Source organism: Odocoileus virginianus, chromosome 14 (genome assembly GCF_023699985.2).
Source record: "Odocoileus virginianus isolate 20LAN1187 ecotype Illinois chromosome 14, Ovbor_1.2, whole genome shotgun sequence".
NCBI lineage: Eukaryota > Metazoa > Chordata > Mammalia > Artiodactyla > Cervidae > Odocoileus > Odocoileus virginianus.
In genome coordinates this window covers 50814663-50829504 of record NC_069687.1, presented here as the reverse complement: position 1 = coordinate 50829504, position 14842 = coordinate 50814663, and the positions used below count along the sequence as shown (strand labels likewise).

Genomic DNA, 14842 nt, shown 5'->3' with positions numbered 1-14842 from the left:
CCCGTAAAGGCTCCCAGCTGCCTCTCAAATCATAATAAAACTCTTCGCGTCTCGGACTTCAAGGCCCACCACCAATTAGCCCTGCTTTACCTAACTGCTGTCCATTCCTGCCCAGCTCAGGTGGGCCCGCCTCGCTCCAGCCAAGCAAGGCCCTTCCACCTGCGCTGCCATCCTGAGGTGCCCAAAGACCACCATGTGTGTACATTTGCAGGTGTGTGCGTATATGTGCTGGGCATGGGGGGAGCTTGCCAGGGAGGGAGGAAGAGACAATGGGAATCACTACTCCCTTCATATTCTGTTCTAGGGAAATTTTAAAACATGAGCACCAAGGGTAGAGATGGAAAAAAAAAAAAAGAAATACCCAAAAGAAAGTAGTGGGGTGGACCTCTGTCCCACCAGGAGGGGCTGCTGAGGGCGCTGGTGCCAACCGTGGGCGGCTGAAAGGGCACACAAGCCAACACCAGGTGCCTCCGCTCATCGTGGTATACTGCCTCCTGTCTTCCTCTTGTGTGGCCTTGCATTGCTTTTCCCAGGCTGATCTCTTAAGTAACTTTGATGTGTAAATAGATTCAAGTCATTCGTATCCTTAAAACTCCTCACAGCTTCCTCTCAGGGTGGACTGTAGCCCTAACCTTCACTCAGAGGGTCCTCCTCCTCCAGCATCACCTCATGCCACTTTCCTCTTTCCTCACTGTGCCCTGGACATGCTGGGTGCTCCTCCAGTCTCGGGAATACTGCAGGTTCTCCTGCCACAGGGCCTTTGCACATGCTGTTCCCTCCACCTGACATCTTCTTGATCACATTCCATCCTCAGGTTCCATGTTCCGTCCCTGACACTTTCATTGTAATTCTCTATGACAACAATACTCTGTCCGTTCCTTTCACTATAATCTACAAGTAGCAGTGTGTTTTCCAGTGGACTGGTCACCCCCATGAGTAGGCTGTAAGCTGCTTGTGACAGAAAACTGTCTTGTCCACTAAAGCGCTCCTAGCACTGAGTAGGAGGGAAGATCTTGCTCAGCCAACACCATCTGGATTTTTCTAAAGCACAGATACCTTGTGATTGGCCCAATTTTTGGTCAAGAGGAAACAGTCTGGTCTTCTAGGAGGCTTCCTTCTAAAATATCTTGCACACCCAATCCACCAGGCCACTCTCTCTTGTTTTTCAAAGTCTGTTCAAGAATCTCCCATGTCTGAGACACTTTCCCAAACTAACTCTTCCTGATTCTGGACCAGAACTTGCAAATTGCAATGCCTGCAGAGACCAGGCAAGTAGCTGAGAGGAGCAGACCAAGTGTAGGTACCAGGGAGCACTGGGGACCACGGTTAACGGTCCCACATAAAGCTTATGTCCCACATGAAGAGGACAGTCCCTGCTCAGTCCAGTGGGTGTTAACATGCAGGAAAATCAGGCTCTGTATCATCAGATTTTCCAACTAGTCAAGATAGCTGAAAAAAGAAACCTGAGTCTCCATATGAAACATCCAGATCTTTAACATGGTGAAGGCTGTTTCTGCAACTGTATCCTCCTGATGGTCAGCTTCTGCCTTATTCTCTCAAGGACGTTGCTTGTGTTTATATGTGATGAGTATGCTTTGCTTGCATTCCCGAGTCCTGAGCTGTGTCCGGTAGACGGGGCCAGGTTTCTCCCGGGGCCAGAAATTATGCCCTTGCCTTCTTTGCAGTCCCTCCAAAGCACCTGTAAGCACCAAACGCTACTCTCCCTGTCAACGCTGGCGACTAACAAAGCATCTCTTAGAAAGGCAGCAACTGCCTTTGCCATTTTGGGAACAGAAGCCTGGCCTACTACATGCAGAAGTACCGCACTTCACAGAGGCTCATAGATTTGTTCATTAGGCCTTCATCCCTCAATCAGTGTGAGGGTTACAGACTCTCTCCACTTCATCCATTCTCCTTCTGCCTTCATGTCTTGTTAAAAAGTATCACAGCCTTTGTTCTAAATTCCAATCTCTTTTGTGCTATGATGATAATGTTAACTTTGTAATTGTGCATAAGTCAGCAAACCAGAGTACTGCCTTATTCATCTAGCATCGTCAGGAAATGAGGTGTTCTACATAATTAAATTGTCCAGATAACTAGAGCTAACCAACACTTTAAAGATCAACGTTTTAAAAAAGGGTAAATGGAAGCATCCCCAAACGTATTATATACCCTATTGCCTTCTTTATTTTTAAATTATTTTATATCACCTTTTTTTCAGAATAGAAACAAAAGAGTAGAGACTGATAATTAAGTCTCCCTCCTGCCCCAGTGCCCCAGCCTCCCACTTCCCCATCCCTGACGGATGCTACTGGCTTATGGGGGTATCTCCTTCTGCAGATATTCTATATGTACACACACATTTTTTTTTTTTCCACAAAAGGTGACGTGCTAGGACACAGCAGTGCACCTTGCTTTTTAAAATCTTCTATCTTGATCATCATTCTATACAATGAATGATTGTATAGAATCATTCATAAGAGTTCCTCATTCTATACAATGGCAGCATCCTGTTTCATTGTGGGGTGCAGCATTATTTATTTAAGCTGTTCCCTACTGATAGGTATCTAATTGTTCCCATCTTTTGCTATTATAAAAAAATTTCTGCAGTTATAATCTCCTTATTTACTCCATTATTGTACATGTCTGAGGATATCTGTAGGTGAAATTCCCAGAAAACAATCACCAGGTCTAATAAAGGATATGTGCGTTTGTAATTTTGATGACTATTGTTACACTGCCCTTCACAGAGTACACATCATGTTTTTTCTCTTGCCATCACTGTATGAGCGGATTTGTTTCTCCACACCTTCATTAGCACAATATGTGACCAAACTTTTCTTCTGAAGTTTTGTCAGTTGGTTAATAAAGAATATAAACTCAGTTACTTAAAAAAAAATTATATTGTAGAATGTGGCTCTTATAAAGTATCCTTCTTTGTCTCTTCTAATATGGTTTGGCTTGAATGTCTGTTCAGATCTTATGCCTACCTTTTATTTTTTCATTGTTTTGATGTCTATAGCATTCTTATTCCCAAACTGAAGAAAACCAAAGTGTCCCTAAATTGATGAGTTGTGGTATGTAAATGGAAAAATTCACAAAGGAACAAACTATGATACATTCAACTACATAGATAAATACCACAAACAATGAGCAAGATAATGCAGTCACAAGGGGGAACATATACAGCAGGGTTCTATTTACATAAAATTCTACAGTAGTTATGCCTACTTTTTAATTAGTTTGTTCCTTTTCTTATTTGGTGGATTTTAAGAGTTTTTGGTATATTGTGGGTACAAGTCCTTTATCTGATATTAGGTTTGCAAATATTTTCTCTGAGTCAGTGGCTTGTCCTTAAATCATTTACTCTTAATTTGAAAGCCTTCTTGTTCTGAATGAAGTTGTATCTTTTCCTATTTTAAGAACCATTTATATTTCTCTTTCTATGAATTGTGTAGACATGTCCTTTGAGTCTGTCATGTTAATGACTTAATAGACCTCAGGAAATTTAACCCCTATTTGAGAATTGAATCATTAACAGGAACAGTGATTGCTATACTATACTGTGATTGTGCAAACTGCTTTGTTCTCTTGACCTCTTATATTTGTTTTTGGTTTTGGTTTTAGTTTTCTCTTCCCTCCCTAGGTTTTAGGATATGAGCTATCACATTTGCTTTCCTCAAATGTCTGTCTTTCAAAACCCTTGCGCTATCTTGTAATTTACTACCTCTGATAATGAGACTTTCTGATACTCAAACAATAGAATTTGTTATAATAACCTGGGAGGCCTGATTCTTGAGTTGAGTTCACAGGCCATAGCACATACAGTTTACATCTGTTTTGGTCATTCCGGAGTCTTTATTATTTCCCGGTTCCTGGTCTTCTTCAGGATATTCAGAATCATCCAGCAAGTGAATTCCTAGTTCTAACATTCTCTAGAACATTTGAGGGTAATCACAGGTTAGAAGTCTTAGTCATGAGTAGAGCCCACGTGCCCATATATTACTGTACACATAAATATCATTGCCTCAAATAGAGGAAAACATACCATCTCACTCTCTAAAGCAGCAATATGAACTTATATTGCTGGGAAACTGTAAACACATGATTTTTCACTGGTGTTTGCATGTTGGGGCTCAGTGCAATGCCTGTGCTTACAGTTGCTGAACATTTCCCTGTGGCTTTGAAACAAACTAATAACCGAGAGTTCCCTGGAAAAGGATCCACACCATGGTAGTCCTGCTACATCCCATAGATGGCAGTAAACACACTTTTTAGCACTTTGCTTCATATTCATTGGGATCAGGCTCCTTCAGGGGAAGAAAATGAATGCAGAAACTGTGGAGTAATAATTAGCAAACAGATTCTAGTCATTTGAAAAATTGGCAAGAAGCCTTATTAAAGGAGGTAATAATAGTCATATTTTGCACTTCTAATAGGGCCTTTTATCTCTAGGCCTCCAAGAGCCTGTCTGAGTCATGTAAAGAGGTTAAAAAAAAAAAAAACCAAACCTGAGCTAGGTCAGAAGTCAGGAAACAAGGGCTCTGTTTGGCATTCCGTAAGACACTCTCATTTCAAAGTGAAGGTAGAGTGTCTCTGATGCATTTAAATACCAGGAATTTATGCCAGTTAGAAAAGGCAGCATAGCACTGTGAGATAAACTCCACATTCCAGCTTAGTACTGAAAACATGCTTTGCCCAAAGTTGTTTTTTGTGAAAATAACAATAGAGCTTTAAATGCTTTGCATTATGAACACGTGGACAGCATTATTATTCACAGTGCACTAGACAAATTGAGAGTTTTTTATATCCTCTTCCGTGTATCAAGGCGTAATTATCAGTACATGCTTGTATTTATTCCTATGAGGCTGGGATATATTCTGCCGCTGATGGAGATCAGTCCCATGAACTCGATATCATTCATGCTTTATCTCTGGCAGTGGTGGTAGCAGAAGAAAACCACTCCTAACATGTATACACAGCAAACACCTTAAATCTACAAGATATGGCTGTCCTCCCTGTCCCACAGTAAATCCGTGTCTTCAATTTCCCACATACACTCCAGATCTATTGAAATCTTGGAACATTAAAATTCTTCATTGTTGTCAAGGTTTAGTAACTTGACGCCCAGAAGACAGACACCCTGAGTATTTGAGGGAATGTGGGTTTGGAAATAAAGAGGAGCAGCTTTTCCTGGTACATTAAAATCTGCTTGGGGCTTAGCAGGAAGAATGTGTTTTATAGTAACTATTCTTTGGCTGTGTGACTTTGACTTTGGGCAAGCTAATTAACCTCTCTGAGCATCAATCTCTTCACAGTAATAATTCTTACCTCATGAAAGTTGAATGAAATCACGAATATAAAAATTATTTAGCATAGCACCTATCCTCAATAGGTATTCGACAACTATTATTGTTAAAAAATATACATAGGTACATGCAACATGCATATGTGAGAGAGGGAGAGACAAAGACAGAGATCTAGATTTCCAGTGGGCTCCCCTGATCTTCAGAGATGTGGGTAAATTGGTCCAAATCCTCCAAGTCTGAACCCATCAGTCCTCTGTACAGTTCCTTCAAGTTTGTGACCTTACTTCCCGCTTGCTTTCTTCCCCTACTTCTAAATCCAAGAGTCTAAGGTTAATTTAATGTGTAGCCAGCTAGTACACAGAAAAAACAGCTCCTTAGCTGGTTTTCACACATTAAAAAAAACACACACACACAAAAAAAAACCACCCTCCCTCACGGACACTGAGAATCTGGTAAGTTGATTAGATTCATATCTGAGAAGAGGTTGGATTCTGACCTCTTAGCTTTATATCATTCTGTAGGTTCTTCTGCTGCCCCACTCTCTTCCAATAAGGGAGGCTTCTTGCAACATGGAACTCACACCCCCACAAGGCCCTGGGAGGCGTAGCCCAGTCCTTCAACCGTCTTCTCCCACCGCTTTTAGGATGCAAAACAGCTCAACCCAGCCAAAGGATTGTTCTAGTCTTCATGGAATTATGGAAAAAACAATTTCTCCTCTCCTATTACCTCATGATTATTAAATTCTTTGTAAAACCCAGTCGTCAACATTCTCAAAGATAATGCCATTTCCTTTATTCTATGGAATAATCTATTCGTAAGTATATATAAGAGCACACATAAAGTAAACAAAGAAACATTAAACAAAGTTTCATAGCCTATGACACATTTTGACATAGCAAGCTATTCTTTTAAGGATTAGATTTTTTAAGAGTTTTAATATTTGTATATATTATAAATCTTTCCTGTTATTGCATTCATCTTCCTTTTTTAATTCAGAACATAAATTCATCTTTTCCTGATGGCCAGAGTCATCACCATGTATAATTGTGATGATTCTCTGCTCTCTGGGGATATTGCTTGGGCCATGCAGGGCTATTTGCCCTGCACTAAATAACCCCAGACTCGTGTCTTTAGAGTTACTACATCTGTTTCTTGGGGATCTCCCCCGCTCTTTTGTCTCCTTATCTCTCTTTGCTGTCATCGATATATACTGTCTCCAGCACTAATCCTTTCCCCTGTAGTTTCCCTTTCCAGCTTCCAGTCTACTGATTGATGAAGACAAAGTGAACATTAAAAGTGGTTTCAAAATCAAAACCACTGGCACAGAACCCCTTGTCTGAAGTCTCCTGCGAGCAGGGAGTGTGAGCTGTGATACCAAGACCTTCTTCTAGATCCATCAAGTTGCTCAGTTGTCTTTTGGCTGATCTGTCTTGATTCTTGGCTAGGTTTTAGATTATTTAAATCCTAGGGGAAACGATCTGGGAAGAGTGATACGTTGCTCTATTATTTTCCCATGGGTCTTATTTTAAAGCTCTGGATCAATGATGTGTGAGGTCCGAGGTTGGGTTTGCTTTCACAGGCACCACGGAGCAGGGAGTGCCTGCTCTGACTGGTTGGGGCCCTGGCCAAGCCGATCGTAAATAAATTCCGAATGTCACCCTGGGACAAACCACTCTTAGATGTAAGGAAGGTTACATATAATGAAAATGGTAAATCAAAATATTTCCTATGAAGGCAAAAATAACCACTTCACAAATGGGAGTCGGTAAGACCAGGCGGATTTAGATGCTCAGATTATGTTACTATCCCCATGCTCTGCTAGATCAATCTAAGAAGAAAGGGTTTCTTTGTCCATCCCCTCCCTCCTACCTATCCTTCTTCTCTTTTTTTCCTTTCTTCATAGACAAATTAGTGATTCTCTTTTTTATTGATGGCAGGGGGAAAAAAGGTACCCAAATGCTTTGCATGGAGGCTGAGATAAGCAAACTATGAATAAATGCCAGCAGCAAGGATCTTTTTCCTTTCTAACATTGAGAGTAAATATGCTAATTTAAAAAAAAAAACTTAATATCTTATAGGATTTTCACAGTATGAGCATGTTTCTCCTGAGTTTCACATTATTAACACTTGAAAATTAAGCCCTCCCTCTAGCTCAGGAAACATTCCTGATTCTTCTCTCACAGTGTGTGGGATTCCAGGGACAAGGATGACTGGGAAGGGATGTGTGCATGACTGTCATTCCGATAGTCTCTGGCTGGTGAGTGTGGTGTTGGGACAGTGAGGCACCCCGAGTACAGGCTGGGTGTGTCATTCCTGAGAAGATGCTTCTCTGCAACTCACACATGCACACTCTGCCTGCTTTTCTTTTTAAATACAGTGCCATAGAGACACAGGTATAAGAGCTGATCACGAGTTAAAGTTCTGACCTTGGGCGACTTACTTAACCTCGTTGTGCCTCAATCTGTTTATCTCAGTTGACAACAGTGTTGACCTCATAAGATTGTTTTGAAGTTAATGGAATTGATATATGTAAAGTCCTTAGAACAAAGCCTGAAAACGGTATCACTGTTTCAGTGTTGATTATCATTTTCAGAATCCACCGAAGCCTCTAGAAGGAGACAGCGTAGCTGGCTTGTGGATTTTTAAGAGCTTGGGTTCTGGAGTCAACCCTATGTGGATCCCACTATTTGCCCTCTCACATCCTGGTCCAGTGACCTTGGACAAGTTATTTACATGCTCTAAGCTTCTGTTTTTCATCTGTAGAAAGGGGTTAATTGCATCTTCCTCATAGAGCTGCGATGAGGATGAAATGCATGTAAAGAGGCCACAAGACGCTTGGCACAGAGAAAATGCTCCATACATGCTAGCCTTGGAGATGTGGAGGAGGGGTGGATGTTGATGGCCTGGCAGCTGTCTCCTGAGAACTCTTAAAGGCCATATCCATATCTTCCTTTGGGAAGAGAGGGAACCAGCCAGAGCAGTTTGGGGGAAGGGTCATAGGGACACAATTTACACAATTCTTTCTGTGCTTAGTTGGGGGACAGAGAGGAGACATATTGAAAGCAAAATAAGTTTGGGGGCTTCTACCAAATCCTGCAGGCACTTGAGTTCAGACACCTCCAGAAGGGAACCCCTGGGCTTTACCTTAGGCCCCTGACCAGCAGTGAAGCCTTCAGACCAGGGAGATAAATAAGTTAGTCCTGGAATAGGATAGGACAGGACACAGCAGACAAGGCCTTAGAATAAACTAGGGTTCCATATTCCAGGTTTCCCTTCAGTTCTCTAACCCATTTCCCTGAAAGAAGACGGGGGAGGATGACAGATGGTTTAGCTTCCGTTCTGCTACTTCATTCACCTGGAACTTCTTCCTCCTGTTCCCTCTAAGAAGACTCCTACCTTTCTTTTATGTTCAAATGTCACTCCAGAAGGCCCGTACTCATTTTAGCACTATGTGTGTGTCGTGGTGGTGCAAGGAACTGGTTGGGGAGGAACCATGAAATTGTGGAAACAGCTACTTACCTAGGACAGCTGGAATTTCTATTTTCCACCATAATTCTCGTGAATTTTGTGTGTGTTGTAATTTCAGTCATCCTGAGTGCCTGGATGGAGACATTGAATAGCCAGTTATAAGTTTTATAAGACTGTGAAGGTCTGTGTCAAGCAGTGAAACTCTTCTTTCATCCCACACTGCCTGTGCCACTCCAAATCGAGGCCCTGCCTTGATCAGCTTTGACTCCAGCCAGCCCTTGTGCCTGAAACAGAGCCTCTTGCAGAGCTGTCCAACAGCGCAGTGAAGACGAAGCTCCCTCCACACCCTAGACCCAGTCTGTGTCTGTAACTCTCAGCCATCTTCTGTGGGTAGCCCTCTTAGGTCACATAAATCAAGCCTACAACTTTTCCTGGATTTTTTCACATCTGCAGATAATTTGTAGACTTCTCACTCACTTTCATTTCTTCCCACGTATCTCCCCGTCCTTGGCCCACACCGTTTCTCATGTACCACTGTCTTAGTTCCCCTTACTTCTGGTGGCTCTCCCTCAGACTCATTCAAGTTCATTAACATGCCTTTCAAAATGCCGCCCACAGAATCGGATTCATCGCCACTCCTCTGGCCCGCTGCCCTTCAGCCTTCTGGACTCTTTGTGAATGAGCTCCAGTCATTTATGCTGGCCACTCAAGCTCCATCACTGTGTCTCCTCCATCATCTCCCCACCCCTCCACCTCCCATCAGGCACTAATTCCTATTGATTGTTCCAACTAAATATTGAACAGCTATAGTAGGTATTTGGATAGTATATAGTGAAGGAATATAAATGAATAAAATCCATCACTTGATATTCATTCCTTCTACTTCTGCCTCGAGCAAGGATTTTATTTCTCTTTGCTTTTATTTTAAAAAATTTCCAAGGTATAGAAAAGTTGAAAGAAATTGGGATGAACATCAATATACTCTTCCCCTAGATTCATCAATTGTTAACTTTTTGCCCCAGTTGCTTCTGCCTCCTTCTCTCTCCCCGCAAAACATACACATACACTTCTGAAGATTTGTTATTAAACCATCTGAAAGTTATAGGCGCTGTGACATATCTTTGTTAAATACTGCTGCACACACCCCCTAAGAACTATGAAATTCTCCCTAGGGAACAAATTACTTCCCACAGATACCTTTAGAGTGAGGGCTTATAAGTTACAGTTTATGGGTGGGCTTTAGGGGGGCCATGAAAACCATGAAATTATATGCAAAACTGTGACCACAGAAGCAGTTTTCTGGGGAGGAAGTTCACAGCTTTCAGCCCAGCTTCAAAACAATGTGGTTCTCCTCCACTCTCTCTTAATATTGCAAATAGGATAGCAACATGGTCAGTTTTGGGTTTGAGACCAGTCTTGGTCTCAAACAAGAATAATTCACAAGCCATCTAAAATATATTCAATTGCTTCCTATTGGCTGCATGCTGCTCCTGCGGTTTAGTTACCCGGTCATGTCCAACTCTTTGCGATCCCATGGACTACAGCTCACCAGGCTCCTTTATCCATGGGATTCTCCAGGCAAGAACACTGGAATGGTTTGCTATGCCTTTCTCCAGGGGATCTTCCCAACCGAGGTATTGAAGTGGGTCTCCAGCGTTGCAGGCAGAGTCTTTATCACTGAACCACCAGGGGAGCCCGCCAACAGCATGGGAATGTTAATATTTCTTAGCAAGATGCAGAGGACCTTTGCAGTCATGCTTCTGAGGACACTTCCAGTCTCTGCTTTTACAGCTCCCTCCTCTCCGAGGAAACTGGCCACCCAGGCCCTGCTCTGGGCTTCACCTCACCCCACCCCCAATCACCACCCTTTACTGTCTTAGCAAGTATCTATTTCCCTTTCAAGATCCAACTCAGTAGCCAGCACCTCCGGGAAGCCCTCCCCGACCCTCTCTTCCCAGTTGCTTGTGATTAGAAAATGGTACCTTCCTCTATTATATTTGTCACATTCACTGTATTTGTTTACACAGCTTCATCCTGATACTGTGAAGCACTCAAGATACAGATGAATGATAAATGAAAAAAAAAAGACAAAAAAAAAAAGATACAGATGAATGGACACTTGATGAGAGGATCACACAACCCTTGCTAATCACCTGGAAAACTGACTGTCCACTCACGTTGTCACTGAGACACATTGGCACCCTGACTCCAATGGGCTTTCCTCATCTCAGACCCCAGTTTTGCCTTCACCAAAGGCTTTCATGTCTCTCCCCGGGTGACACCCTTTGGTCCTCTAATTGTGGCAAAGGACTTCATATCCACCCCTACAGTCCCTTGGCTGTTCAGATCCCATCACTTGAAAAGACAAGGCTATATCCATACACAGTAAGGACTCCACGTGATTTAGACACCAGGGGATGGATGTCTGTCCAGGCACAGGGACACTGGAAAAGCCTGAAACAGAATCAGTTCTAGGCCCTTGTTGAAAAAGCACCAAGCTGTCCTGCAGTGTGGCTGCTACATGGACTAGACTGTGATGCGATGGCAGGCTGAACTCTAAAAGCTGGCATTGGGAGAGGTGACAAGTACTCTGGCATCACCCCTGCACTAGGAGGGGAGGGAAGAACACAAGCTTGAGGCTGTTTTCTTTGATTTCTTTGATTTTTTTCCAGGAGACTCCACTGTGCCTTTCCAGCACAGGTACTAACACTTCCAATCTAGAAATCAGACCCTGACTGGCAAGATGGCAAGATGGCAAGCGGCCGGCCTTTTGGCTAGAGTCCAGGTCTGCAGCACAGGTAAGAGATCTGCACTGTATTCCTCCAAAGCCTAGTACAGTCAAGGGAAACAGAGCAATAGGTTGGAGTAAGAGGGGCAACCATTCTGCTGTGGATCTACTTGCTTGCAGGAGGGTTTGCCAAAGAGAATCACAGGAGGAGTTGATAATTCAGAGGACAGGGGTTGGGACATCCTGCCAAGCTTCCAGCTTCTCCATGGGGTGCCTCCACTCTGCCTGCCCCCAGCAGCCATGGGAAGCTCAAAGGCTGCTAAGCTGTCTGCTCCTGTCAACAAGGCTGATCTCAGCTGGCAGCACCCTCCTCTTCTTCCTGCTTCCCTGGTGGGCTGGCCCCCATGGGATGTTAGTCCATCTGCCTTCAGAAACGTGCCACCCCAGCCTGTTTCCCCCATGGCTGTCTTCCTCTTGCCCAGCTGGATCGCCGGGCCCTGATGAGTGATGTTTCTGAGCGGATTCAATCCCCGGTGCTCCAATCAGAATGCATTACCAGGCAGGGCGCGTCAGCTCGACGATTTGGCTTCAACAATAAATCTCCTTGCTTTCATGAGTTTAAATCAGACTTTAAAACATCGCCCTTAATGTTCTTTTAATGCAGTTTTCTTCTGAATGAGTTCCCTTTAGGTCCAGTCCTTGTCATTAATACACTCTCTTGGCAAAGGAAGGAGGGCTTCTTCGAGGAAAACCCTGCCAGTTTAGGAAACCGGCTGAATTGCCTTGGTGATGCCAGGAGCCTTTTTTGCATTTTACAAGGACACTTGAGAAAACAAAACTCTCTGACTGTAAATTTAATTTTCTCTTGACAGCCTTGGTGTCTCTGCAGCCCCAGAAGTTATCCATTGCTTCTTTCTTCTGTAATTAAAAGTCAAGGCGGGGGGAGGAATGTACAGGATTAACAAGTTCTGATTTCATTGATGAGCTCTAAGAGCTTATCAATAATGGGATCAGAATAGCCATGTTGCCTAAGCTCTATTTTTCCAGGGTGTCTGATTCTGATGGAGAATCTCATTCAAGGTGGGAAATGCTTGCTTTCCAAGGAGTCCCACTGCCAAAGTCAGGAAGAAAGGGCGGGGCAGGGCCATGCCAGTGTCTAGCAGGAGAGCGCCCGGGCTTGCTACTTTTACAGACTCAGCATTTGGGCTCGCGGGAGCTGATTACAGGGAAAGATTAAACAGCCTGTCTCTCACACACATGCTCCGTTTCTATGGATGGATTCTGCAGGAAAGGGAGCTTGCACGTATCTGCTTAGGAAGAAGAAAGATATTTCCAATTAAAAGAATATTGGTGGTAATTCCCTCTGAGTTATACATTTGTAGATAACAAGTACTTTATCGGGAGATAAGGGCATCTATCCTGTTTATCACCCATAGGGACATAGCTGAGCATGGGTTTCTCCGAGAGACACCGAGCTGATCAATAGCATCTGGGCTGCGTCATTTCAAAAGTGGAGACACGCTGGTTCCCAGTGAATGTGACAGGCATGTGACAAGAATGAGCTGCTTAATTGACATGCACAGTTTCCACAAAACTCCCAAACAATCAGATGCAGAAATGACTCAAGCGAGGATTTTGTTTTGTTTTGTTTTTAAGCTAGGGCAAGTAAAGCATAGATAGCATGAAGCAGGAGCCCTAGCACCTAGCCTGAAGGTTCTTCTGTAGAAAAGCTGAGGCACTGCTGTGTTCAATAGGGGTGGCACTTGTAAGTTTCAGGCAGAAATTGGATGACTTGGTTTCAAAGCTTTCCTGCTTAGAGCTTGGAAAGTTCAGGCTACCTCTGGAGACAAAAAGATGCACAGGCTAGCAGAAATGGCCAGCAGCTGGGGATTCTGTCACAATGATACCAGTTTGGCTTCTGCCACAAAGAACTCAAAGCAAGACCAGAGAATCACAGACTACTGAGTGGCCCATTTCCAAAGGTTACCTTTTCTAGGTCTCTGGCCTGCTTTCTGATCAGATAGTCCTCCCTTCCCCAGGGAAAACAGGCTGCAGTGAAGCAAAGTCTAGGTGCTGAGGACAGTCTCACCTATAGAATACCAGAGGCAGTAAACTCGACTAGAGGGGATAGCATATGGATAGGCTAAGAGCATGGATTCTAGCCATATGGTTGAGTTGGAACAGATAGGTCCACTCTCATTAGCTGGTGATCTTGAGAAAGTTACTTAACCACTCCGAGGCTCTATCTTGTTTTCTGTATGTTAGAGATGATTTCATTGTCATCTCATAGGGTTATTATGAGGATTAAATGAGTGAATACATGTCAATCATGTAGAACAGTGTTCAGCATGTAGGAAACACTCAAGAAATGTTAACAACTTAAATATTATGCCATTTAAGCAATGAACTTGCCAAAGACAGAATGATTGGCTTCTCAGAGCCCCCTCCAACTCTATGGTTTTAAGCAGCCAGATGGCTTTCCTCACTGTTTTGAAGACGTAGGCAAACTTATAGGGGAACACAAGATAATCTTTAGGGGTATGTGGATGGACAGTTTAAATTTTAATAACTATGCATTTATGATGTATCAGAAAGAATCAAGTCCATTATTCCTTGAACATTCTCATATATACACATACATACACACATATACTCTGGAGAAGGGAATGGCAACCCACTCCAGGATTCTTGCCTGGAGAATCCCATGGACAGAGGAGTCTCATGGGCTACAGTCCATGGGGTAGCAAAGAGTCAGACATGACTGAGAGACTAACACTACACCACACACATATACAGGCTTTCCTTGTGGCTTAGCTGGTAAAGAAATATATATATATATATATATATATATATATATACACATATATCTTACAGAACATGTGCTATGCAATATGTGAAAAATCATAATGACAGTTGAACTGAATCTTAAAGGATGAGCAATAGTGATAGCGTGATTCTGTCAGGGGGACTGTCTATGCAAAGACCCAGGGGATAATCACCATAACAGCAAAGAAGAGAGACAAGGCTGGAGAAGAAGCTGTCAGAACATGGAATCTACATCATGTGAGCCATGACTTTGTCCCAGAGGTGATGGGAAACACCTCTGGTGGATGGGGTTGCAGGGGACTTGGAGAAGGGAGCTGGTTAGGACACTATTGCCAGTCGAGATGATGAAGACTGAGAAAAGCAGGTGAAATCAACAAATCTTTGGAAGAGAAAAGAAGATGCCCAGATTCTGGAACTAGTCTTGGCTTGAGGCAGGAAACTGTATGATGTTAGGTCTTGGCTGGGGTTGGATTTGACTTAACTGTGAGATTAAATGGTTTCAGCTTTGAAA

General features: G+C 43.1%; 2 long non-coding RNA genes across 7 annotated transcripts in view; one reads left to right on the top strand and one right to left on the bottom strand.

The window, feature by feature from the left end:
- The window catches only part of LOC110124441 (uncharacterized), a 233423-nt gene that overhangs the window by 63175 nt on the left and 155406 nt on the right, over positions 1-14842 (bottom strand). For all 4 annotated transcript variants that reach the window (XR_011491245.1, XR_011491244.1, XR_011491246.1 and 1 more), the window contains exon 2: positions 8829-8908. This is a non-coding gene — a long non-coding RNA (uncharacterized lncRNA). The remainder of the gene's footprint in view (positions 1-8828; positions 8909-14842) is intronic.
- The window catches only part of LOC110124442 (uncharacterized), a 240987-nt gene that overhangs the window by 214657 nt on the left and 11488 nt on the right, over positions 1-14842 (top strand). For all 3 annotated transcript variants that reach the window (XR_011491248.1, XR_011491247.1, XR_011491250.1), the window contains one exon: positions 11450-11575. This is a non-coding gene — a long non-coding RNA (uncharacterized lncRNA). The remainder of the gene's footprint in view (positions 1-11449; positions 11576-14842) is intronic.